This window comes from Sus scrofa, chromosome 5 (assembly GCF_054392235.1).
Source record: "Sus scrofa isolate SSC_HxYL_T2T_F1_AM1 chromosome 5, Sscrofa_HxYL_maternal_Yorkshire_Landrace_v2.0, whole genome shotgun sequence".
Taxonomy (NCBI): domain Eukaryota; kingdom Metazoa; phylum Chordata; class Mammalia; order Artiodactyla; family Suidae; genus Sus; species Sus scrofa.
Genome location: NC_139387.1, coordinates 13045887 through 13073530, shown reverse-complemented (window position 1 = coordinate 13073530; position 27644 = coordinate 13045887). Strand labels below are relative to the sequence as shown.

Genomic DNA, 27644 nt, shown 5'->3' with positions numbered 1-27644 from the left:
CCACATGGGCTTTCCTTGTCTTTTGCAATCATTTGCAATCTGTCTTGGCCATACATCCTAAAATTGTGCTTTACAGACTGGTATTCTGCCTGCATTCTCATAGCCTCTAACTAGACCCCTTGTCCATTCCTGGGTTTGTGTTTAGTGCCTGCTTCCGGGCGTTGATGGCTCATGGCTCGAGCCTGGCTCCGTGAATGATCGAGGGTAGGGCAGTTAGTAATTTAGAGCTGTGCGTTAGCCTTGAGCAGGGGACAGATGTGCATGGAGGCATCCATGCTTTCTCTTAGGATTAAATAGCCTACAATTGCACAAAGGCTAAAATTAGAGTTGGGCACATGGATGAAACACATCACTGACCTGTGTCCATGAGGTCGATCCCAGGACCTTGTCCTCGTCAACATGGCACTGCAGTCAACTGGCCCAGACTCGTGGAGGAAACTCTTCACTGGTACTGAATAAGAATGAGTTATCCTTAGGCTGGTGGTTCTCAAACTTGAACGAACATCAGACTTATCTGGAGGGCTTGTTATAGCACACATTCCTGCTGCTCATGCTCAGAATTTCTGATTCAGGAGGTCTTGGGTGGAACCTGAGTGCTTGCATCTCTAGCAAGTTCTCAGGTGGTGCTGAAGCTGCTGGTCTGGGGCCCACACTTCCCACTGCCCTGAACTGACATAGAAAGAACTCGAATCCCAGAAAACCATCACACCGATGGGGAGTGAGAGTGAAAATGAAGCGGAGCAGGGCTCTGTGGGGGTCCTGGGCTCAAGCCTTTCTGTGTCTCCCATTTCTTGTTTTTAGGGAATAAGCTTCAGCTTCCATGGCCTTCTCTGAGTTCCAGAGGGCAGGTTCCAACCGTTGCTAATCAGGGAAGGGAGGGGATGCAGAGACCACGGAGGAAAAGTCAAGAAACAGTAAATGGAGCCTTTGGGAAGGGTCCTGGTTCCTCTTCAAGGAAAATATAACAAAATCTTTGAGTTTTTCTGTAGAACTAAAACCCCCAACAAATGAAGATAGGGGAAGAAGACCACAAAAACAAGTCCTGGGGTCACTAAACACCAACTTTGAAGAAAAAAAGTTTGCATCTACATTGATCCTTATCTGTGGCCCTATTTTCTACTCCCTAAGGATAACCCTCTGCCCCCCACCCCTGGCTTCCTATTCTCCCCCAAGGGAGGGCACAGTTTTGAGGGCATTAGCCTGCTGTGACCCTCCTTTGTCTGGCAAATCAGTAAAGCTCTTTTTTTCTCCTTTGCTCAAAAGTCTGTCTCTGCGTTTCTATCTGGCACTGGTTTTGCCAAGTTTTGGCAACAGATGGAGGCAGAGAGCATAGTGGTTAGGAAAATGGCCTCTGCCCCCAGGCTGCCTGGGTTCAAGTTTGGCATAACTGCCTTAGACACTTTATTTAAACTCACTGGGCTCCAGTGTTCTCTATAAAACAGGGATGGCAACACTGCCTATGTCTTAGGGTCGGTATGAGAAATCTATGTGTCTAAGTTAGGATTTAGCACAGAGCCACCCTTACGGAAAGGCCACATAAATATTTGCCATTTTGCTGTAAACCTCATTGAGAATGCTGGTCACAAGAACAACTGATTTCAGGACTTCCTTAATGAGCCACCGCCTGCAGCTTGAGGAGCTGGAATGGAGAGGAAAAGCGAGAGAAAGCAGATGGGTGAATGTGGTGATTTGGATCCATAGCAGGGAGGCTCTTGATGTGAGGGAGGACTCTGGACTTTGGGCGCTGGGCAGCCAGGAGCCACTAAAGGCTTTGTTTTGACACAGTGATGTGATCAGAGCTACAAAGAGAACCGTGAATCGGGCTGTCAAGTGAAAGCGACACAGGACTGAAGAAAGACAGGGAGTGGAATGGGGTGGAGTTAGCTATGGTCCAGGCAAGAGGTGATGTGAACTCCTATGACGGTGGCCTGTGGAACATCAAGGCCTCTTCGAGGAGATAAAACCCAAAGCCTCTGGCCAAGACAAGAATTACCAGGCCCTTGTCATCGCCCCATCTGTCTCATTGGAATGCTTCCTTCCCACTTTGAGCAACCTGACTTACCCCTTCCTGCCTTCTACTAGGAAAAGTATGTGGTCTGTTCCTCACCTTGCCTTTATGGGGCAATGTGCACCCCCAGCCTACCAGCAAGTGTATTGGAAGCCCCCACCTTTCTCCAACCAATTAGCAGGTCAACAGGTGTAAGGTCAGCCCTCTCCTCTCTCTCTTTGTCTCCAGGCTCTAAAAACAGACACAACCATGTGCCTGGGATCAGCTCTCTCTGATTATTAGGAAGTCGTCTTGCTGTGCTTGCAGCATCTCTTAGCTCAATAAACTCTTCTTCTCATCAACTCGCTATGAGTCTGGAAAACTCTTTTTCCACTTGTGTGCATGGACTGTGATATGGAGCAGTGGGGACTTGAGTGAGGGGAAGGAACGTGGGTCTAGAGGCCAGCCTGAGAGCCTTAACCATCAAAGCTAGAATGGTCCTTGGGGTTGGCAAGCAAATCAGCGCTCTGTTGTATCTTTCCCAAGTTGAAGCCAGCACTGGAGCCCTGTATCTCCCTTGTCGTCCCAACTGAGAAACTCAGTTGGGGGAGTTAACATCCTCTGAAGGTATAAATGGAATGGGAAGGAAGTCTAATGCTAGAGAGAGGGAGAGCTCTTCTTAGCCCTCAAGGGCTCATCTTGGGTCCACGTCTCAGCAGGTCCTTGGAGTTGGCAGCAGTATTCAAATGAGATGAAATTCCTCAAAGGCCCAGGAAAGTAACTGAAGTGTCTCTGGATGCTGAAGGATAATCCTCGGAGATTAAAGCAGCCTCTGTGACCAAACCTTCACAAAAGATCTTAAGCTTGAATTCAAGTTGCTAATTAGATCCTTGTTTATAATGTTAGATTCTTTCAGAGGTTGAGCGGTGGGGGTGGTGGGGGGGAATGTGAGCGGGGGAGGGGGGGTTAAGCATAAGAAAGTCAGTAATTAATCTTCTGGAAGGCTTAATCACATCCTGACAACTTAAATGTTGATATGAGTTGCAAGTTGGTCTTTTCAGGAAGTCTGTGATGGGGGAGGGTGGAGTAAACCCTGAATTTAGGCAGAAGGAATGTAATGCGTTTACTCCAATCAACGGTGCTCTCTGCAGTTCAGCGGAGGATTGTGCCAAATGCTTCTGGAACCTTTAAGACAGCTCTGGCATGGTCCAGAGGGCATGGTGCTGGCCTCTGAAAGCCTCCTTGTCACAGCAGCGCTCTCTCCAATGAAGTGATGACGTCACAGTTCTTGTTTCTCCCTTTTGAGGTCTTCTTACTGGGTCTCCTGGTGACACTTGCTCAATCTTTACCTGGGATAAAAATAAAAAAAAACAGCAAAGGCAGGGCACTTACAGGTACCTGGTTCTGTACTCGTTATTGAAACTGCAAACACCCCTGACAGTGGAGACTTGAGGAAGGGACCCAGCCAAACTCCAGATGGGGACCTGAATCCACGTGGTGTCTGGACTTACTGAGGCTCAGGTTCTTTGTGTCCCAGTGCAGCAGGAATTCAGCGAGAGGAAAAGTGATAGGCATGAAATAGATTTATTAAGATAGGACACTTGTGTGGGATACAAGCAGGCAGGCGAGGAGGCTCTGCCCTGAGGATTAGGGGGGCTGTATTTTTAAAATCCAAAGAAAGTAGAGAGTGGGGAAAAGGCCGCCTTCTTCCTCATTCTTTGAGTAGACTTCAGGCTTACATCACTAGCTCCTCATGTCAGGTAAGAGCGTATATGTTTGACCCTATGAGGTCAAACTAGGACTGCCAGGGTGCTTATTCAAATTAGCTTAATATGTTGAATCATCTCAGGTTTCATATAATAAGGGTCTCCTACTTTGTAATGTCGTTTTTTCCTTTATATTCCTGTCCTGGGTCCTAAGAATTATTATCTTGCTGAACTTGAACGCAGGCCTCATTTCACCTTTCATTGATTGACCCGAGGCCTATCTCATGCCTTTGTTTATAGTTTTATACTTAGGCAAACCTGCTTGTTCCATGAATGTTCTGGTGGCTTTCTTGAGCGATCATTAACTTACAGTGGTCTCCCAAAGTTCCCTGGGTTTCCCTCTCTATCTGTGGTCCTCTACTGGGACTTCTACAACTACCTGCCTAACTATCTACTCTATCCCTGTCCTTATTGCTTTCATGCCTCCCAACAGTTCCATGAACCTATTCTGTGATTCCATTCCATTTGAAGGATGGGGACCTTGAGGCGCTCACGATGGATGGGATTTCCCAAGGTCTCAGAGCACTCACCTGGTGGATTTGGGATACAGGCCCAGGTAGTCAGGAGACAGGAACTCTTGTCCAGATGGGCTTTGGCCTCTGACTGGTCCTCTCCAGGTCTCTATGAATTGCCACGGTCCCCTATCACTAGGCTACCTTAGATAGTAGTTGGAAAACTGTTGCCTCTCCATCCACTGGTCCCAAGATCACTCCAGGTTATAGTCCCAGGTCTGATGGCCTGGAGCCTCATCTTCAGTGCTCTAGAGAGTCAGGACATAGAAAACATCTTCCAGTGTGGATGTAGCCATGGGGACTAAGGTATCTCCTCTCAGGATGAGTCCCAGTGAACTAAGGTTGGACAAGATTAGAATATGGGTAGGTTCATGTTCCATATTCCAACTCTCCAGAGATATATTTTTGGAAGAGAATAGACTGTTTGAAGGTAGACATCTGCAAACCAGACCAAAGATCATGAGTGATCTCTAAGAAGCCCCTCCAGACCTAGAAATTCCCACTCAATTGTTTGTACATTCGGAGTTCCCCTTGTGGCTCAGCAGGTTAACAATCCAACACAGTGTCTGTGTGGATGTGGGTTTGATCCCTGGCCTCACTCAGTGGGTTAAGGATCTGGTGTTGCTGTGGCTGTGGTGTAGGCCTCACTTGCAGCTCTGATTCGATCCCTGGACTGGGAACCATCTGCTGCAATTGTGGCCATAAAAAAAACAAAACAAAACAAACTCCAAAATTATTCATATACTCAATACACATTTATTTAGAATTCATCATGTGCTAAGCACCATGGAAACACTTAGGGGTCAGACTAAATTCTACCCTCACGGTGCTTATGGTCTAGAGAGGAGACAGACACAATAAAAATGTTTTTCAAAAAGAATAGATACAAAATTACAAATTGTGCCAGGTGTAACGAAGCACCACTTTCCATTTTTAATAATGATGCTTGATCTTCGTGGCTTTGTTAAGAAATAAGGTGGTTCATGTGGTCTGTTTTCTATTAAATTCAATAGTGTTTTTGTCATCTATTTTGGATGAAAATGTTTCCAAAATGGTTACTTGCCGTGTAAGAGGACAAGGTTCTGAAAGAAGCCCCAGTTGTGGGGAACCCACATTTGAGTCACACATGGCACTCAGTGCATGATGGTGACAGGAGATCCCTTCAAGGGGAAGACCCTGCAGCTCAGCCTACCTCTTCAGTTGCCCTGGGGCACTGAGAATATGGCAAAGTGCCGAGAAAGCAAAAATGGGCAAAATAAACTGTCTTTTGTACGTTTGCTTGCTGAGCTATCCTCTGGGCACCTTAATGTTTATCGTATATCTCACATTTTTTTTTTCATTAAATCCTCATGACATTAGGTATGTTTTTCCCATTGAGGGGCTTGGGCTTAGAGATATGAAGGACTTTCTCAAAGTTGCCTAGCTGGCCAGTGGATAAAAATCCAGGTCTTCCTGACTGGGACGTCAGATGCTTATATACATTATGGATTTCTCTCCGAGAGGGAAATATGGAAGAATATGGAACTAAATCACAGAATTTTGAGGGTGGAGAGCACTATTGAGGTGCAAGATTGTTTGCTGCCACACACATCAGGAACCTGTCATCTACGTTCAGTTTTCTGCACAACGGTGTTTTTCCCTCTTTGTACTTCCACCGCATCACACTGCAGGGCACTGCATGGCATCACAGCCCTTTCCATCTCATTCCTTTCCATACCATTATCATCTCTTCTCACCCCATGCCATTCAATTTCTTAAATTTTTTTTTAATTAAAAACATTTTTTTAAGTTGTATTGAAATAGTTGCTTTACAATGGTGTAATAATTTCTGCTGCACAGCAAAGGGATTCCATTTTATGTATACACACATCCATTCTTTTTCAGATTCTTTCTCCATAAAGGTTATCAGAGAATGTTGGGTAGAGTCGACAAACATCTTGTCCATAAAATGTTTTTGTCGGAGTTCCCGTCGTGGCGCAGTGGTTAACAAATCCGACTAGGAACCATGAGGTTGTGGGTTCGGTCCCTGCCCTTGCTCAGCGGGTTAAGGATCTGGCGTTGCCATGAGCTGTGGTGTAGGTTGCAGACGCGGCTCGGATCCCGCGTTGCTGTGGCTCTGGCACAGGCCAACAGCTACAGCTCCTTTTAGACCCCTAGCCTGGGAACCTCCATATGTCATGGGAGCGGCCCAAGAAATAGCAAAAAGACAAAAAAAAAAAAAAAAAAAGTTTTTGTCTAGTGGCCAAGGCCATGAAAGATGGAAATGTGGTATGGAAAATCTCAAATTCTAAAAGTGGCTCAGGTAAAATGTACAATTACAAGTATATAACATGTATAATTTTCAGGTCTACAATCTTGTTCTGTGTGTCTTGGAGCAAGTCATTGAACCTCTCTGGGTTTCTCTCATCTTCAAAGTGGAAATGATTCTTGTTCTTCCAAATAGACCTTGAGTTAGCTAGAATGATGAGCAGCGGGCCCCACCGTTCCTTGGAGGATTTGAAATTGAAGCCATGATGGGGTGGTATTGACAAGTCACACACGTCATTTAAGACACCTCATGGCCAGTTTCCTCAGATACTGTCCTAGCTTGGGTCTTAGGCGGTTTGCTGGCACCTTGCAGGATTTCTGTGGTCCATCCATTTCTTCTGGGCAGAAGACAGGATTGTTCTGGCCTTGCTGGACCATCTTACTGTTGCTAAAGCAAGAGACTTGGTCTTCAGCTCATGGGTAAACGCCTTGTTTCCATTATGAGAACAGCTTAGCACACCCCTCAACAACTCATCCACATGGCCCCGTTGAAATCAATGCTCTTAACACTCATACGCTTAAGAATGAAGTCTGTTTATTGGAGGAGTCCCAAACAGCTAATTCTCTCTCATCTCCAGTCTTGGTTCCAGGGCATGATATCACATGGGTTAAGGTGTCTCTCGAGGTATGGTTGTGGCTGGAGGTCCGTGTGACCATGGTGAGTGCTCTATAGACGCTGGCGTGTGTGTGGGACAAACAATGGTGTCAAGTCAGGTCCAGCTCATGTTGGGACCAAGCAATGTACGCACCTCACAGGTCCCACCCTTGACCATATTCAAACACCTGTTTTCTTCCTGCATCTTTGTCACATGCAATGGGAAGTTGCTGCACATGTGCCAATCTATCCCACATCTGCTCTACCAAAGTTGCTTATTTATTTATTTTTCTTTCGCTTTTTAAAAATTATATTTTCCCCCCTTTTTTAGGGCTGCACCTGCAGCATATGGAAGTTCCCAGGCTAGGGGTCACATTGGAGCTATCGCTGCCGGCCTACGCCACAGCCACAGCAACGCCAGATCCGAGCCACAGCTGCAAACTACACCACTGCTTATGGCAACGCTGGATCCTTAACCCACTGAGCGAGGCCAGGGATCGAACTCACGTCCTCATGGATACTGGTTGGGTTCGTTACTGCTGAGCCATGACGGGAACTCTTTTTACTTTTTATTTTGAAATAGTTTCAAGCTTATGTAAAAGTTGCAAGAAGAGTAAGAAGAAATATTTTGCAATTTTTGCTCAGATTCCCAACTGTTGTAGGTTTTGTTATTTCCTGTCTATACTTAGATCTCTATCTTTCCCACTGTATCCCAGTTGGCTTTATCATTTTCTATCATTCTGTGTGTCTATTTGTGTGTAGGTCAGTCTCTCTCTCCCTCTCCCTCTCTCTCTGAATAATTTCGGTCGCCAGCTTGATGCCTTTTTACCCCCAAATACTTAAGTGTGTATATCCTAAAAACAAAAGCATTATTTTACATAACCGGAGTGCAACGAGAGAGTAAATGAGAAAGTAGTTTGTAAATTGTAATGAACAGAGAGGTCAGAGGCGCCCTGATTGTGATGAGGGCTATTTTCTTGGATTTCACCCGGAAAAAAGAATTTTAGATGGGAATGATGATTTTTTCCTCCACCAAGAATCATCCAGGGTTTTGCATCCCCGGGAAAAAATGATTTTGTTTGCTTTCTCCAGGTTCATTGGATACTTTTCCTCTGCCTGTGATTCTAGAAGCTCTGGGTCTTCCAGGAAGAGTTTTCAGAGTTTGTCTTTGCTTCATCTCTTGCAACTCTGGGAGCGCGCCTGAGTCAGCAACTTTTTCAACCTTGCTATTTGCACCCGTGTCCAGGTTGTTAAAATATATATATATATATATACCTGCAGTGTGGGCTGCTGGTCTCCGAGTGCCAGAGGGCATGAAAATATCAACGTCTGTTCATGCAGAGAATTTGCTATTAACTCCAATGCTTCATTTTTAAAAAATTCATTCACGGGAACCTGACAAGGTTTTTCCAGCTTATCAACCTGATTCAAATATCTTAGAAGGTTATTTTACCTTTGCTCACCCTGTATTTCCAGGATTGTTAAAAATAGATTTTCCTCCGGTTAAAAATAAGTCATTCTCATGGCAGAAAATTTGGGAAGATCAGAAAAGTATAATGAGGAAGATAATTCCTTACATTTTAATTCCTTGAAGCATCACTCTCAACCTGTTTAGTAAATGGCTCCAGTCTCTCTTTTTTTTTTTTTTTTTTTTTTTGCTACTTTTCTTTCTTCCTTCCTTTCTTTCCGTCCTTCTTTCAAGTGAAGTATAGTTGATTTGTAATGTGTTAGTTTCTGGTGTACAGAAAAGTGATTCAGTTATATATATATATATATATATATATATATATAAATAAATATGTATATATATATATATTTATTTATTTTGGGTCTCAAGAAGCTTTTTTAATGATTTTTATTTTTTCCATTATAGTTGGTTTACAGTGTTCTGTCAATTTTTACTGTACAGCAAATGGACCCAGTCTCTCTCTCTCTCTCTCTCACACACACACACACACACACACACACACACACATTCTTTTTCTCACATCATCCTCCATCGTGTTCCAGCACATATATTTATACATTCTATGTAAAGAATATATATATGCACACATACATGCACATATACATTCTTTTTCAGATTCTTTTCCACTGTAGTTTATTACAAGATATTTAATATAGTTCCCTCTTTTTCTATAATAGAGTTAGACTATTCAGTTTTATAATTTCTTTCCCCCCACAGCATGTGGACATTCCCAGGCCAGGGATTGAACCCATGCGCCACAGCAGCAACACGAGCCACTGCAGTGACAACATTGGATCTTTAAGCCACTGTGCCACAAGGGAATTCCCAAGTCTTATAATTTTGACTTCTTCACAATTAACTAACTCTGCCTCGCCTTCAAAGTCCCATTTAATTCTCTGCTCCTCATTGAAATTACGTGCTGATCCCAAGAACGTGGAAGGTAAGCACCAACCTTACCCCACACCCCCCCCCCCCACATCAGATTGAGCAGGAACTTGCTTGCTAGGTTGGTGAGCTTGTAAGTGACACAACAGAAGACAGAACCCCAGGGAGTAAGCACTTTGAGATGAGATGTATTTATGGCAGGGTCCCCGTAAGTCTACTAACCATTTTTGTGATGCTGGGGAAAGTTTCCCATATGCTCCAAGTCTCAGTTTATTGTATTGAAATAGGGGTAATGACATCTGTCTCTGAAAGTGTTTGTGTAGAAGAACAGACACAATGCATGCAGCTTTCTCAGCACATAGTACATGCTCAATTAATGAGAGTTCAATATATTTTACTATGTGTAGAAGAAATCTGATTTTTTTTTCTACCAGGGATCCATCCCCCTTATACTTATTACAGCATCCTGCTCTTCCTCTGGGAAATCACTCCTATTTTGGAATGTATGGTTCAGGTAGAGCTGACTCCGCCCCTCACCTGGTGAGCTTGGTCCTTCACAGCCTAGCCTTCTCTCTTTTACCAGAGCGGTTGGTTCAGGATGGGTTTTCCGGACTGAGTGTTTGTATCCCCCCCTCAAATTCATATGCTGAAGCTGTAACCTTTAATATGATGGTTTTTGTAGCTGGGAACTTTGGGAGGTAATTAGGTTTAGATGAGGTCATGAGAGTAGGATTCCCATGATAAGATTAGTGTCCTTAGCAGAAGAGGAAGAGCCATCAGAGCTCTCTCTGCCATATGGGGACACAGTGAGAAGGTGGCCATCTGCAAGCCAGGAGCACGGTCATGTCCGCGTCTTGATCTTGGACTTCTAGCCTCCAGAGCTGTGAGAAATCAATGTCTCTTGTTTAAGCCAGCCAGTCTGTTATAACAGCCCAAGCAAACCAGATCAGGGGCATATGACCCAATTTGGGCATCCATAAGATGCACTCATAGAACTTTTGGTGTGACTTCTGGAAAGGAGAAGCTCTCTCTCCTCTTGCCTTGAAGCTGGGATGGTGCAAGCATAGGGCTTGTAGGAGCTTTGGCCCTGCATCCCTATACTTCCCACCACATGGTGAAGGCTTGGCTGAAAATTAAGCCAATACAGTGGGTGGAAGGGAGAGTTAAGGGACAAGGAGATGGATTTCTCTCAGCATTGTCTGACTAACGGGGTCCACCTTTGCTTAAAGCTAGAATAGCCACATTTTCCTCTGAATGAGCCACAGGCAGTTACCCCTCTCTCCTTGAGAAGTAAACTCTGAAGCTGGTTTGAGTTGGGTTCTGCCATTTGCAATCAAAAGAGATTTGACTATGATACTTTTCCAACCTCTGCTTTTCAAAAATGGAATGTCCTGCTACTCCCTTCAGATCAGGTTTCTGAAAAATCTTGTTTCCTCTACACATAAGAAAGGTTCTTGAACTCACATTAATTGAGCATGTACTATGTGCTGAGAAAGCTACATCGTGCATTCATTGTGTCTGTTCTTCGACACAAACACTTTCAGAGACAGATGTCATTACCCCATTTCAATAAAACAAACTGAGACTTGGAGCATTTGGGAAACTTTCCCCAGCATCACACAAATAGTTAGCAGATTTGCAGGGACTCATTATGCATCAGGAGTGACCCATTCATTAGACTCCTAGGGCCAAATGGTTTATATTCACTTGGGGCAATTTCCAGCCTGGATCTGAAGGTGCATCTTCAGCAAATGGGGGAGAAACACATCAAGGGATAAATCATGATGCAAGTTAACTTCTGATGCCTTGGGGGTCACAAAAGTTAAACGAGGTTTAATATGGCATGTGACTTACCTTTTTCTTTATTCCAGATTAGCACTGAAGCAATCTTTTTACATCCCAAGGACCCACTGCCCCTCCTCCCATTTTTGTTTTGTTTTGTTTTGCTCAAGAAATCCAGCTACTGATGCACATCTCTTTGGTTTCATTTTAAAATCTTACCCTTTTATAATTAGAACAGACATGCTCAGAAAAATAATGAGAACATAACTTTGCTTGTTCTGCTAAAACCCTGTGATATATATACATATTTCCAATCAGAATCGTGTTTCAAAGTCATTCGAACCCTTATTTGAGGTTGATTAATGAGATAGAAGTTAACTTTTCATAGTTACAGTACCATCTATATATTCTCCTTCTTATGAACTTGTCTTCCAAACCTTATTTTTTTTTCTTCATAGACAAACGATACGATTTTATCACTGACATAATACACTTAAATATGCACCTGTACAAAATAGGAGAGATTTTAAATCTAAATAGGCAGCAGTCGTTCAGGAAGAAGTTTATTTGAGGGTGGGTATTATTAATAGCATAATACCTAAGGGATGATTAACCAGCACTTGCCTTCTCCCTATTAAGGAGTTTGTTGTTATTTGTTCAGCTGCCAACTAATGCTGTCAAAGACTGAATCTTTTCATCCTTCTGCTCCACTCTCTTTAGTACATTGGAAGGATGTGGAGCAGAAAGCTCCATTTTGCTCCAATTATGATTGGCCTTTCCTAATCATAATTATTACCTAATAAATGCAAAATGATTACTGCAGTTTCAGATACCCCCTTTTAAATATTGAACTATAGCTGAGTTACAATGTTATATGAATTTCGTTATATTATGTATGGATTATTTCATTATTATTATTTATTATTAAATATATATATAATTATTATTTCATTTATATTATATGTGTGTGTGTATATATATATATATATATATATATATATACACATATTTTTTTCTTTTTCAGATTCTTTTCCATTATAGGTTATTACAAGATACTGAATACAGTTCCCTGTGCTGTACAGTAGGACCTTGTTGTTCATCTATTTTATATATAGTGGAGTGTACCTGCTAACCCTAAGCTCCTAATTTCTCCCTCCTCCCCCTTTCCCCTTTGGTAACTATAAGTTTGTTTTCTATGTCTGTGAGTCCATTTTAAAAATAAGTTCATTTGGAGTTCCCGTCGTGGCACAGTGGTTAACGAATCTGACTGGGAACCATGAGGTTGCGGGTTCGATCCCTGGCCTTGCTCAGTGGGTTAAGGATCTGGCGCTGCCTTGAGCTGTGGTGTAGGTTGCAGACACAGCTCGGATCCCGCGTTGCTGTGGCTCTGGTGTAGGCCGGTGGCTCCAGCTCCGATTTGACCCCTAGCCTGGGAACCTCCACATGCCGTGGGAGTGGCCCTAGAAAAGGCAAAAAGACAAAAAAAAAAAAGTTCATTTGTATCATTTTTTTTTAGATTCCACATGTAATTGATAGCTTATGATATTAACCTTTCTCTGTCTGACTTCATTTAGCATGATAATCTGTAGTTGCCTCCACGTTGCTGCAAATGGCATTATTTTCTTCTTTTTATGACTGAGGAATAGGCCATTGTATTACATGTACCACATCTTCTTTATCCATTCATCTGCCAGTGGACATTTAGGTTGCTTCTATGTCTTGGCTATTGTAAAGAGTGCTGCTATGAACACTGAGGTACATGTATATTTTGGAATTAAAGTTTTCATATTTTCCAGATATATGCCCAGGAGTGAGATTGCTAGATCATAAGGTAACTGCATTTATAGTTTTTTAAAAGAAACTCGATACAGTTCTCCAGAGTGATTGTACCAATTTACATTCCCCCCAGCAAAGTAGGAGGAATCTTTCCTCTACATCCTCTCTAGCATTTATTATTTGTAGACTTTTTGTTGATGCCCTTACTGACTGCTGTGAGGTGGTACCTCATTGTAGATTTGACTTGTATGTCTCTAATAATTACTGATATGGAGCATCTTCTCACGTGCTGGTTGTTCATTTATATGTCTTCTTTGGATAAATGTCTATTTAGGTCATTTAAAAGCCTGTTTTTTTTTTTTTTTTTTTTTTGGAGAGAGTTATATGAGCTATTTGTGTCTTTTCGATGTTAACCCCTTATTGGTCATTCATTTCCAGAATGAGCTTCAGAGATCTATCTGTTTAATCAGAAAAGTAAAACCTTTCTGAAAATCCCAGCACACTTTTCCTTTTTACTTCTCTGGAAGAATCAAGGAGAAAAGGAGAAAAGGCTAAGGACCATCATTATTCACCACTTGGGGTGAATAAAATTGGATTGTTAGAAAGGGAGAAGAAGGATGGTGGGTGGGTCAGCACCTAGCAGTGTCTGCCTCAGAAACCTATTCCTGAATAAATACGTTCCACTTTTATTTGGATAAAACACATCGGATGTACCTATTCTTTATATTCCGATATAGAAATATACAGATGAGTATTCAGAAATCAACTAGTATCCAGGTGAAGCGTTCAGAGTTGTACCTATTAGTAGGCACCATACAAAGACTTGGGATCATTTGTATAGTTAGGGATCTACGTATTTACGTGTATGTTCAGGTCCCGTTTCTAAAAGTATTCTCTTCTGTCCACAGTTATCAACACCTCTTCTGTTGAATTCCTGGGATACAAATTGGCAATGGGGAGAAGTGAGTCATTCTGTAAGCCAGCTGTGTCCATCACAGATAGCCGGCAATGCCTCTTGTGTGGTGACTCTTAGATGCTGACTCTCTCTGGGACACACATGTGGGGTCCTCGATGGGGGGGGGGATCCTCTACTGCGTGGTGCTATGATAGAGCACCCATCTTCTGCTCATTCCCTGTATGCCAACCCATAGACTTTTGCTAAGGAAGTCTCCCCATCAGTGACCAACTCCCTGGTCCCAGCTCATGGCTACATTCTAAAGTATCTGCCAACCCACTAGAGACCCCTCATCCTTGCCACAACGGTGGGCATGCAGCTCTTCCAGCTGTTTCCCCCTCTTTGCCCTGGCATTTCTTCCCAGTCCTTTTCTCTCTCTGCTTAGATAGGCATGGAATGGGGTGGGGTGTACCCAGCATCCCACTAAAGAATGACACATCCTCAGCCTTTCTTTGTGATGTCCTCAGTGCCCTCCTTTCACACCTGGGAGGAAGGAGTGACCCTCTCTTTCCCCCTGCAGGGAGGGAGGAACAAAACCACACCCCCACCTAGGAGGAGGCGGCTCATACCTTGGGGTTCCATCCCTTCCCCAGACTCTGCTTGTGTCTTAGCTTCCATCCCTTCCCCTAGAGATCTGCTTATACCGAAGAGAGGTTTGGGGGCTCAGACTCCCCTGAACACCCTGGGGTGGGGGGTGGCTGCCCAACATTCTCAGTTTCCTTCAGAATGTGGGCTACGCGAGGCCACTTTACCCTGTGCTAATTCTGGGTCAACAGTAAAAATTCCATTTAATATCCGGCTACTCTTGTTAATTTAACCTAATTAGAAATTATATAAGTTGATAAAATGTGCATGTAAAAGGAAATAGAGCAGTGTGTCCATAAAAACGAAGTTAAACTAATGGGAAAAATTTGAAAAGCCAAGTCACTTAAAAATGCTCTTCCATCAAGTCGATGCGAGGTACTAGTCAGCTGTTGGAACACAGTAGCAAAAAATGGAGAATGACTCTTTGCTCCAATGGCTTCACGTGGGTCTCTCCACTCCCATCTCATCTGAAAGGATTTGAAAATAGAAATTGGACCCTAAAGGAGTTTTATACTCGAAGATGGGGGTATCCAGTCTGCAGGACCATGTGGAAAAAAAAAAAATATGGGCCCCATGACATCGGGCAAAAAAATGTGGTGACAGTTTTGGGTTGAAACAAAATTTTAGGATATACATCTTTTTTTCTTTTTCTTTTTCTTTTCAGGGCTGCACCCATGGCATATGGAAGTTCCCAGGCTAGGGGTCAAATCAGAGCTGCAGCTGCCAGCCTACACCACAGCCACAGGAATGCCAGATCTGAGCTATGTTTGCAACCTACACCACAGCTCATGGCAACACCAGATCCTTAACCTACTGAGCATGGTCAGGGATTGAACCTGCCTCCTCATGGATGCTATTTGGATTCCTTACCGCTGAACCACTGTGGGAACTCTGCATGTTTTATTTTTAAAGATTTCTCTTCTTTAACCATTTTTTTTTTTCAATGTGCTGGTTCTAATTGTTCTGGCTAACAGGGTTTTCACAGCAGCTCCTCTCCCAGCTGCCAGCCTCCAGGCACCATTGCAGACAATCTCCCAGCCTGTGAAAAATGTCAAGCAGATTCCTATGGAAAGAAATACAAAGCCTCTTTCTTTCTCCCACCCTCTCCCCTCTTTTACCAGATTGTCATTCTTCCCTAGCAGTGGTCAAGCTTTGAACCCCCTTCTGCATCTCAGGATTCTTGCATCTGTTTGTATTGCTGGGCAGAGAAAGATTAAAACAAAAACAAAAACAAAAACAAAAACAACACACGGAGATGAAGTGGAGTCAAGAAAAGACTTGGAAACCACCTGCCCTGGGATCTCTCTTGACTTTTTATCTCCCTGTTTTCTTTAATAGCCTGGAGTGATTAAAAAAAAATTCAAATACCTTGTCCTGCAAGACTTAATATTGTGACAAATGTCTTCACCCGGGTTACACAGTAGATTCTGGTTTTCGAGCTGGCATATTTTTTCAGTCTGATAGGAGTGCCTGTGTCTCTTTTTTGCTCTACAAAAAAGAATTTTTCTATTAACTTTGGAAGCTCTTTGCCTAGTTACAGTTTTGAAGTAATTAGGTTTTTCTTCTTCTTTTTTTTTTTTTTTTTTTTTGGCTGAGCTCAGTGGCAACTTGCAGAAGTTCCCTGGGCCAGGATGCAACCCGTGCTACAGCAGTGACCTGACCACAACAGTGACAATGCCAGATCCTTAGCTGCATAGGCCACCAGGGAACCCTGTGATTAGGTTTTATATACTTCTCAGCGGGAAAAGGAGACATTGCTGCTGTCTACCTAATTATCTAGCTCTCTACCTGCACGTATGTATGTGTCTGTCTCTCTTCTAGAAAATGCTATACCTGACACACAGTAAGCACCTGATCAATGCACAGAGTGATTATCAATGATGATCACTGATGACGGAATCAACTGATAACAATAGTTATTGTTGTTAAGGAAGATAACAATCATGACACATCACCATTGTTCACACCTTTGTCCCTTGTTATCAATTGACTGATAATTCAGTACTCGAGCCTTTGGTCCCATCTGTTATTGGGGTTTTGAGATTTTGCCTTTTGGCCACCTTCGGTTTCTAATGCCTTCCTGTCCTTTGATCTTTGTCCTATCTCAGTCCCTAACTCCAGGGCTGCTCTTGTCATGAATCTCCATAAATTCCCACCTCTCCTGACTTGGATCGTCCCTGAGCTTGGTTCCTCTGCCTTGCCCTGAATTAGAACGAAAAGGAACAGACGCAAATGCCCTCTCTGCCCTGCTCCCCCATTCTTCTACCCTCTAACCCAACAAGAAGCTTTTGAGACAAACTAAAATCCCCAAACTTCAAGCAATAAAAAAAAGGCAGCCCATCCATCTGTGACAAGTATTAGGGACGGGTCCATCCGGAGTGGCTATGCAGCCATGCTTGGATGCAACAAGAGTGTTATGACAAGAGAAAGTCTAAAGCAGTCTTGCCCCATTATTCTGGCTTCTTCAACAGCTCAGAACACCAGTTCCTGGTTCACTGAGGTTATATTTCCCATCGACTTCTCTGCTGGACTCTTTTGGTCTTTTCTAGCCTGCTTCCTTGGTCATAAGGTTTACAGGTTTCAAAGAGCAAAGATGGTGTGTGTTTTAGGCTTTGACGGCACCTGCAGCTTGGACCAGCCTTTACTAGAGTATGAGTAGTGGTGGGCTCTCCCAATTCCTCTGGGCACCCTGTGCCAGGTGCTGAAGTCCACACTGTAAGTGATCAAAAGGGGAGAGAACCACTTCTATCTGATACAACGCAAGTGACTTGCATGGTCTTTGGTTCACTGGTCTTCTGTGTGCTCTGGCCTCTGCCCACTCTGCCATCTTTAGCTCTCAACACTCATCACACACACACACACACCACACCTCAATTTCTCACCCACTGCATTACACTCCAGAGACAATGAATGACTTTCAGGTCTCAGGATAAGCCTCACGTTCTCTCTTGCCTTAGGGTCTTCCTTTGCCTGGAATATTCTTCTCTTGTCTACTATGCTTTCTCACCCCATCCCCAACCTCCTTGGCCTGAAACGCCTACCCGACCTTCAAGTCTCAGTGTAGATGTTGCTTTTCCCAGAAATCCTTCTCTTTCCGCCTCCCCCCAAGACTGGTAGATGCCCACTTAGGTGTCCTGCTTTGCTCAAAGCACCACAGGGTATCTTTCGACTTCTTGGTCTCTCCCACTAGATAATAATTTCTAAGAAATGAAGAACCACATTTATAATGATATCTCCATTGTGCATTGCAGGAGACCCATAGAAATTCATGGAAGGAATGACTGAATGAATGAAAAGCTACAACCTGTACTAGGCTTATGCTGGTCCCTCCAAATTAGATCCAGCCCAGCCTGCTGAGTGCTGCCCGGAGAAGGACTGTCCAAATCAGTGCAAAAGGCACCTCTCAGCTTCCGTCAGCTTGTTCATCCAGGAGAGGCTCCATCTTCGAGGTCAGCTTACCCTCTGGAGAGAGAGGGATCCCGAATCAGAGATGAAGCACCTTACGAGAATGACGCCTGGATGGAACACAATAAGGAGAGGAAAGGGAGAGAGACAGACCTCATCACTACAAGGTTATTAGGCTTCAAGACAGCAAATTTGAGAGAATTAAGAAATCTAATCAGCCTGGTGCACTAAGAGGGAAGTTGCAAACTCCCGGGTGTGGAAGAAAGCCGGAGTATCCTGAGGGAGATCCTAATTAAAGCACCGCCGATTACAATTCCTCTGAAAAAGGAAAGTGAAAGGACCAAGAAACATCTGCTGTGGATTCATGAAGGACTGCTCAAGGATGCAGAGTGTGAGAAAAACTCTTGACAGCGCTGAAGAGGCACAGCGCCTGTTTGTTCTCCATCGGGCAAAGCTGGTGGAGATGGGGCCTGGCAATGCAGAGGCTGTGGTTTAGGATTGTTTTAGCTGATGGGGCATCGTAAAAGGGAAAGGAGACAAGACTCCCTGTGCAGCCCAGAATGGCCAAATCATCCCTGCAGTTCTCCTCGGGTTGCCTGGCAACCCCCTCTCAAGGGTTGGCTCCGGGCCCGTTCCCTGCTATATCCCTAAAAAGAAGTTTAGACCTGACTCGCGTAAGTGCTCAGATTTCCTAGATGTACCCTTGGAATTGCTGAGCTGGAAGAGAACTCAGAAGTCGTACAACCCAATCTCCCACAAATATAGAAACAGAAAGTGTAAAAGCCCAGGTAAGACTCACACAACAATTTTGTGTCATAACGAGGTCTGAATTTCCAAAGGGTGGCACAGGAAACACACACGATTGATTTGTAGAGAAAGGAGGGTTGGCTGTGGCCTGGACCCACTCAGAGCGGCCTTTCTTTGGGGATCTTCAGGGCTGGGTTAGATCCTGAAGGCAGAATTTTCAAAGGTCATCCTAAGCCGGGAGAGCCTTCTGGAAAAGTGAAGGAGGGGGCAGAGAAATGCTAAGACTGCCTGGAGGAGGCTGCTTCTTGGACAGTGGCACCCAGGGTCATCAGGGGAGCTTACTCCTTGATATAATTAATCTCCAAGTGTTCTGATAATTTGATGTTGTGTAACAAACCACCCCCAAAAGTAGTAGCCCCCAAACAACCACTGTTTTATTACACCCCATGATTTGGTTGCTCAGGAATTCAGACAGGGCTCAGTTTGATGATCCTTCTGCTCCAACAAGCAATATCAGTCATAACCAGCTAAAGCGGATGGCCTTTTTAGTGATATGAGTCCCTCAGTGCTCTGTGGGGTTTCCATGTATCACATTGCAAGTCCATTATCTTGCACAAATATATAAAGCCCGTCTCTATTCTGGAACAATGGCCATAAGATTTTTCTATGCATCGGGTAGAATCATTCACAGTATTAGCTAGTGGCTGAGCCAGGCTTCAGGGTCCAACAGAACTTGTGGGCCTGCCTGGTGCCTTGGTGGGGATGTGGCTGGAAGGATGGTCTTAGGTCACTCTCCTTTTTCAGATAGTTTCAGCACCGGCCTCTCCACATGTCTCCTCTTGCAGAGCCATCATCTGCCTTCTTCCAAAACTGCTCAGGGCTACGAGACAGGGTTTTAAGACAGCCAAGCAGAAGCAGTAGGGTTTCTTAGGCCACAGCTTCAGGAGCTCCAGACCTAGTAGGCAGCCAAGTCCTAAGATGTGTATAGATTTAAGGGGAGGGGTATTAGACCACACCTGTCAAGCATTCATTTACCCTGTCAATGTTTATAGAGCCCTGATCCTATGCCAAGGCTTGGCCAGCTGGCACTGGGGGTTGCAAAAGGGAATCCCTCATGCTCCTAAGCTGGAGAAGTTTATAGTCTGGTAATGGAGGCAGATGTACATACTCTAGTCTCTAGTAGGATACAGACTAGAAGAGGCAGGCAAAAGGGCATAGAAAAAAGCAGCTGACTTTGGAGGGTGGCCGACGATGGCCTACCTGTCTGATCCTGCCTGCTACCTGTTTTTATAAATCTTATTGGAGCACAGCCACGCTGTTATTCACATAGAGTCTGCTTTTGCACTGCAGCAGCAGGGTTGAGGAGTTGCAGCAGAAACCATACGATCGGCCAAGCCTAAAGCTATTTACTCCCTCGTCTTTAACAGAAAAAAGTTGCTGACTCCTGAGCTCCTTTAATAAGTGTGGCTGAATGCCAGGAACCATTGGTTCAAATTTGGGGCAGTTGTTCAGAATTCTTTCTTTTCCAGGGTGTTGGGATAGCAATCCTTGATTTTCTGTTTTACTTCCCTTTCAGGTATAATTGACTTTCCTTGTTTTTGTGTATGTATTTACTTCTCCATTTTTTTTTTAAAGTGAAGGCAGTAACTTTATTTTTTATACTTTAATTAATTAATTTTTCTTTTTTTTTTTCTTTTGGCTTTTTAGAGCCACACCCATGGAGGTGTAGCTGAAGGCCTATGCCATCGCCACAGCAACGCTGGATCTGAGCTGCATCTGCAGTCGATGCCTCAGCTTGTGAAAACATGGGATCCTAAACCCACTGGACGAGGGCGAGGATTGAACCTTCATCCTCATGGACACTAGTTGGGTTCTTAATCTGCTGAGCCACAGTGAGAACTGGTATATTTTTTTCTTTTAAATGTGTCCAATAGTTTCTTTTTCAAATACATTTTATTGACTTATAGTTGGCTTACAAAATTATGTTATTTTCACGTGTGCTGCAACCTAATTCAGTTATACATATTTGTTCCTTTTCAGATTCTTTTTCCATATAGGTTATCACAGAGTATTGAGTAGATTATCCTGTGCTATACTGTAGGTCTGTGTTACCTATCTATTTTATGCATACTAGTGTGTATATGTTTTATATTATGTATATTATATAAAATTTTATTTACGCCAGACCCTCTCTATGCAAATTTTATATTAGATCTTGCTTGTGAAGAACTTACAGTCAGGTAGGGGAAAAATCAAGCATAAAAACAACTAAAATACAAGGCAAAAAAACCCCACAAACCTAGGTAGGCATGTGGAAAAGCAATAAGGTTGCGATTAACTGTGTGCCAAGCTTTGTTTATCTATTATTCATTTAAATGCCACAAAGATCTCATGAGATAGGCACTAATAGACCATTTTATAAATATGAAACTAAGGTTTGGAGAAATAAAATAATCTGCCTAACTAAGGTTAACCCATGGGTGGTAGACCTGAAATTTAATTAAAGATTTATCATTCAGTCTATTTACTGAGGTTTTATTTGTTTTTTATTGCTGTGTTTTTCACTTCCACAATTTATATTTGGGTCTTTTTCAAATCTATTGATACTTTTTTGGTAGTCGTTATATTATTGACTTTCTTTCTTCCTTTGTCTTTTTGAATTTTTTTTTTTTTTTTTGTCTTTTCAGGGCCGCACCTGGAGCATATGGAAGTTCCCAGGTTAGGGGTTGAATCAGAGCAACAGTTGCAGGCCTACACCGCAGCTCACAGCAACACCAGATCCTTAACCCACTGAGTGGGGCCAGGAATCAAACCCGCATCCTCATGGATACTAGTTGGCTTCGCTACCACTGAGCCACAATGAGAACTCCTCTTTGAATATTTTAAAGATATTTAAGTTGAAAGGTCCATCCCCAGTCTGGGCTTGACACCAAAATATCAGACTGTTGGATACACTGTAGCATACCGGGTGCTAGAAAGATGGCATAACTTCAGTAACCCTGAGTTCCGTGTTCACAGAATAGGCTGTTATTATTATCATCATCATCATCCGTGGTTCTTGGGGCATGACTGACATTTGCTGACTCTCATTGACCTTTAATCCGTATGTAGTTTATAGTTTTTAAGTACAAGCTCATCTTTTTTTGATTTTTTTCTTGTACTGGTTGCACCCATGGCATATGTTGGTTCCCAGGCCGGGGATCAAATCTGAGGTACTGCTGCAATCGGTGCCATAGCTGTGGCAATGCCAGATCCCTCAACCCACTGAGTTGGGCTGGGGATTGAATCCCATGTCTCCCCAGTGACCCGAAGCACTGTAACTGGATTCTTAACCCACTGTGCCATGGTGGGAACTCCACAAGCTCATCTTTAGTTGTAGCAAGTTTCCTACGTTTAATTCTGTGTGTCCTGACTTACGGAGACAACTTCCTCCAGCTCTGGCGATCCACACATTTCATTGCTCCTTTTCCAAGCAGTGGAAGGGAATACAGATAAGATGTATATATTTTTTTGGTGTCATGACTCAGATTTTTGTTTATAATTTCTATGTTTCTACCAATTTTATCTCCTTTTGTGCCATCTTGCCAGTTGAGATCTTTCATATTGTATATATATATTTTTTACTATCCTTGAAGTCTTAAATGTAAGTATTTCTATCCTTTTGGTCGTTAGATGTTTAAACATGTATGTTTAATTTAAAATAACCTAAAATTTATCTTTATTATCTTCCCAAACAATAAAAGGATCATAGAATACTTTTTTGCTACTTACTCTTCAATAATAAAAATGATGCCTCTTTTAGTTACTTTTTGACCTCACACATGACATCATTTTATTGTTTGTACTTTTCTAAATTGTTTCGATAAACCTGTGTTAACTTTTCCTACATTTACTAATTTTCTCTCACCATCCCTCCTTCTATGTTAATCCTTTTTGGAGGCTCGCTCTTTTTTTTTTTTTCCTGAGTACATACTTTACGAAGGTCACTTGGTAGTAAACACTACTTTTCTTCATCTGAAAATGTCTTTATTTCACTTTTTCTTAAAAGATGTTTCTCTGGAAACATATATTCTAGATTGACAATGCTTTTCTTTTACTTCTTTTGCTATTTTTCAGTCATCTTCTGGCTTTTGTGTTGGTGCATGAGAAGTCATCTCTCAGTCTGTGGCCCCTTTGACAGTAGTTTTTATTTTTATCTTCTGGGATTTATTAGATTTCCTGAACCTAATGGAATCGTGCCTTTCAGTGACTCTGATAATTTTTCAGAGAGTAATTTTCCTAAATTTGGCTTTTGTCTCTTTAGCCTTTCTCTTGTCTCCTGTGACTGCCAATTGATTAGTTACTAGACCTTCTTGCTCCATTTTCTATGACTCTTTTTTTTTTTCTTCTCATATTTCCTAACTTTCTGTCTTTCCTGACTGCCATCTTGGTAAATAATTAAATCTATCTTTGGTTTCACAAAGACTCCTCTCCTCTACATAACCTGCCATATAATCTCCTCATGTGGTTTCTAATTATTATTTATTCACTTATTATTTCTAAAAGTTCCATTTTCAGAAAATTTCCTGGTCAATTTTGATAGGTTTTTTTGGGTGTGAGTGTGGTCTTTTGTCATACGTCTAATACCCTCTTTTATTTCTTTAAATATTTTGCAAATACATTTAAATTTTTCATGTTAATTCTAATACTGAGAGTCTTTTTGAGTCTAGTTTGACAATTTTGCATTTCGTTGCTGTTCATGTTTTAAATTTTAATCTTAATGACTTGTTTCTACATATTATGTAATTTATAACTGTGAGTACATATTCTTTGCAACATCACTCCTCAGGGGCCTGAGTTTAAATTGCGTTCCTCAAAAGAGGATTTTTTGTTTGGCCAGGACCCTAGGGCACTACTGCATCATTGGACTACTCACAGCTCATCTTTGTTTTGTGATATTTTGGGGACTATATATCACATATGAATTCTGGACCCGAATGGAGAGCGATTATGAGCAGAGAGTCTTGGGGAGGCTTTAATCTGCTCTACCCAGAGATAAGCAAATATCCCAACCTTGCCTTCTGGACAGCAAGGTTTTAATTTTTTTTTAACATTTTTAATATTTTTCTTGAATCACTTTGAGACTCTTCTCTTTACATAGAGTTCCTGATTCAGCTTTCACTCTGTGCAAGTCCTGGGTTTTGCCACTGTCCCCTGAGTGGGTGCATGATCTGTGAAAACCTAAGTTTTTGGTCACTAGAAATCGAAAGTCCCAGGGAAAATAATAATTTCTCTTCCAGATCATATTTCTTTATTTTCCTATCATTTTTAACCTCTGGAGAATTTTCATTTTTAAAGACTACTTAGAGTTTTTATGAATTCTGTGACAGGAAGGTTGCTCTGGTTACCTAGGAACAGAGGTCTCCATTCCTGTTCCTGGATGCGTATCAAAACTCTAGTCAGGAGTTCCCTCGTGGCGCAGTGGTTAACGAATCCAACTAGGAACCACAAGGTTGCGGGTTCGGTCCCTGCCCTTGCTCAGTGGGTTAAGGATCCGGCGTTGCCGTGAGCTGTGGTGCAGGTTGCAGACGCGGCTCGGATCCTGTGTTGCTGTGGTTCTGGAGTAGGCTGGCAGCTACAGCTCCGATTCAACCCCTAGCCTGGGAACCTCCACATGCCGTGGGAGCGGCCCAAGAAATAGCAAAAAGACAAAAAACAAAACAAAACAAAACAAAACTCTAGTCACAGCTCTTTGCTTTCCATTTGCTTTCTGTGGCACCTGAGAATCACCCCTGTTGTTTTAAAATGCGACAGCATTTAAATTTTTGTTGTTGTTACTTTTATCCAAGAATTCTGCATGAGAAGCAGGGAAGCACGGTAGTTAAGCGCATGGTCTTTCCCATGTGACTCTGAGGATGCCCCGGCTCCACCATTCTCTACTATACCAACTTGGAAACGATATTTAAACCCTCTGTGCCCTAGATCTCCTCATGGATAACACAGATGTAACAATTGAGCTTAAATCACAGCGTTTCTTTGGGGATTGATGAGTCAATGTATAAAAAACACACAGAACATTCCCTGGCATATGGTCTGTGCTGGCTAAGTGTTAACTAGTATCAACGGGTTATATTTAGACTAGGAGGGAATCTTCCTGCTTCAGCCCAGGTTTTCCTAAACAGGTCTAACGTCTTCCAAAGTCCATGTTCTTTCCATTACATCATGAGGTCCACCCAGAGATAGGAAAGCAACTGAATGAGCCTATCAAGATCCGACAGAGAACTGCTTGCTGTATGTGCGATATAAGGTTCAAGCTTGGCTGTGAAATAATAAAGCAAAATGCTGCTTCATTTAATCAGGGAAATAAAAGCTAAAGCATGGGGCCGGGTAGATTTGAATATCTTTTTGCAATGTACTCCTTACTCCACCTCTGTAGCAGGATGGATCTGCAGGTAGGTGTTAATTGGCCTATAAATTTAGGTTAGAGGGAGGGCAGAACCTCAGCAGCCCAGTCCATGTGTCCTGGTATCCTTGGCAAAGACTCACAAGTGTCTCACATATCATCATACCTCACCAAGTACTTGGCAATCAAATAGTCAAACCATTTGAGCATCCCTCTCTTTTCTAGGGACCAGATGGATTTTTTTTTCTATATTCTGATTCTGTATTAACTAGAAGAACACAGGCATATGGAGACAAACTATCTTGTGAAATTCACCTGAGGATGGAGAAAACTCTGTCACTCAGTCTCCTCTGTGGTCACCCTATAGGACACCTAAACTGAGAAGAGGTGAACAGCAAGGTATCCAGTTGAGAGATGATCTCTTATTGAATGCCACTAGGGAAGCTTGGGGCAATGCTCTATTTTATTTATTTATTTTTTTATTTATTTCCTCTTTTGAAGCCCATACCCGTGGCATATGGAGGTTCCCAGGCTAGGGATTGAATTGGAGATGCAGCAGCCAGCCTGCACCACAGCCACAGCAACTCAGGATCCGAGCTGTGTCTGTGACCTATGCCACAGTTCACAGCCATGCTGGATCCTTAACCCACTGAGTGAAGCCAGGGATCAAACCTGCATTGTCAGGGATACTAGTCGGGCTCTTTAACCCCTGAGCCATGATGGGAACTCCTCTATTTTAGATTTTGAATTAATTAGCTGGAAGAGAGATTCGGGAGTGCTCTAGGGACTTGCAGGTGTATCCCCCCCTGCCCCAGGAGAGAAGGCAAATGTCACAGAGGAGGAAGGGAGCAAAAGGGGCTGGAGCTTTGGGTGGGTGGGACTGACAGAAATTTAGTGAGAAGTGAGGCAGCTGCCTTTTACCAGCTAAAGTCAACGTGCTGCCCTTAATGGATGAGCACTCAATGGAGTAGAGTCTTGTTTCTTTAAGACATCTGGTTTACCAGTTGGTCCCAGACCTCCACACTGTCTCCATGGTACCTGCCTGCATCACTCATACTCAAAACAGCAGCCTGCAGTGCTTATGAGTGAGGTCTCTGGGGTCAGACGGATGGTCAAATTTCAGGAATATAATTTTGAATAAGTTATAACCTCTGCAATGGTCTTGTCTATGCCGTGGTCATGATCAGGACCAGGGTGAGGCTAAGGTGAGTGAGAAGCCTGGAGTATAAGATTTAAGGAGGAACCTACTTTCTAGGTTATGTCAATGCAGGGAAGCCATTAGCTCAGCCCTGAGGATAAGTGCCTCCTTAAAATTTTAGCCCTAGGCACCTAACTTCTTCACCTAGCCTTCTGGCCCTGGTGCTGATCATATCTATATCATAGGGTTGATTTAAGAATTATGTAAAATCATGCACAGAAAGTTAATTCAAAGCATGTTGGTTACACGGGACTGTGAATATTCAGATAACAAGATATTGCTTCCTCCTTTTCTCATCTCCAACAGGCCCGTCTCACCAGGCTATGGAAAGGTGATCCAAGGAATCTGTTAGAAATTTCAAATCTTTTGAAGGGGGAAAAAAGCATCGTGTTAGAAAGAACACGCATGCAAAAATAAAACAAAAAAATTAAGGCGTTCCCATTGTGACTCAGCAGTTAACAAACCTGATTAGCATTCATGAGGACACGGGTTTGATCCCTGGCTTCGCTCCAGGGTTGAGGATCTGGCATTGCCGTGAGCTGTGGTGTGGGTCACAGACACAGCTCAGACCCCATGTTGCCGTGACTGTGGCATAGGCCGGTGGCCACAGCTCTGATTGGATCTCTAGCCTGGGAACCTCCATAAGCTGAGTGTGCGGCCCTAAAAAAGACAAAAAGATTAAAATAAAATAAAATAAAATAAAAAAGTAAGAACAGAGTCTTCCCCCCCCCCCCCCGAAAGTAACAATGAAAACAGGCTCACAGTGTGGGCCCTCTGGATAGCTGATGTTTTAAACAATACTGTGCATTGTTGACTATAGAAATGGGACATTTTATTATATGTCTTTGAATAGTAGTAACTCACTCAGTTGCCATTCCCCTTCTTCTTCCTTCTAGAAGAGACCCTATCTCACAACGGAAGCCGATAATGATGAGTGCTCACTTCTTCAAATTCTCTTGTATTTATGGCAAGAGCAAATGAACCCCTTTAAGGATTTTCCTCCCTAATGAAGAGAGATGCCTCAGTGTCACACAGCTGGTAAGTGGCCCCAAGCTCTGCTTGTTAAACATCCTATCTGTTAAAATCATAGCATCGCTCTGTGGAAAAATGGAATTGCAGAACTGGAAGCTAATTTAGAAATTAAGCACTCATGTTGAGAAATCAAGATGGACTCAGAGCTTCTTTTTCTTTATGTTTTTGTGTTTTATTCTTCCACTCCAGTTTTGAATGCCTCTTAAGAGACAACTTTTGTCTTACTGTAATTGATCAGGATAGGCATTCTGACAGCTGGTAA

General features: G+C 42.9%; 1 long non-coding RNA gene across 1 annotated transcript in view; it reads left to right on the top strand.

Moving 5' to 3' along the window:
• LOC106507469 (uncharacterized) overlaps positions 1–27644 on the top strand; it is a 164279-nt gene that overhangs the window by 119149 nt on the left and 17486 nt on the right. The window contains exons 4-6 of the long non-coding RNA XR_014803090.1: positions 17870–18811; positions 20478–20672; positions 27247–27388. This is a non-coding gene — a long non-coding RNA (uncharacterized LOC106507469). The remainder of the gene's footprint in view (positions 1–17869; positions 18812–20477; positions 20673–27246; positions 27389–27644) is intronic.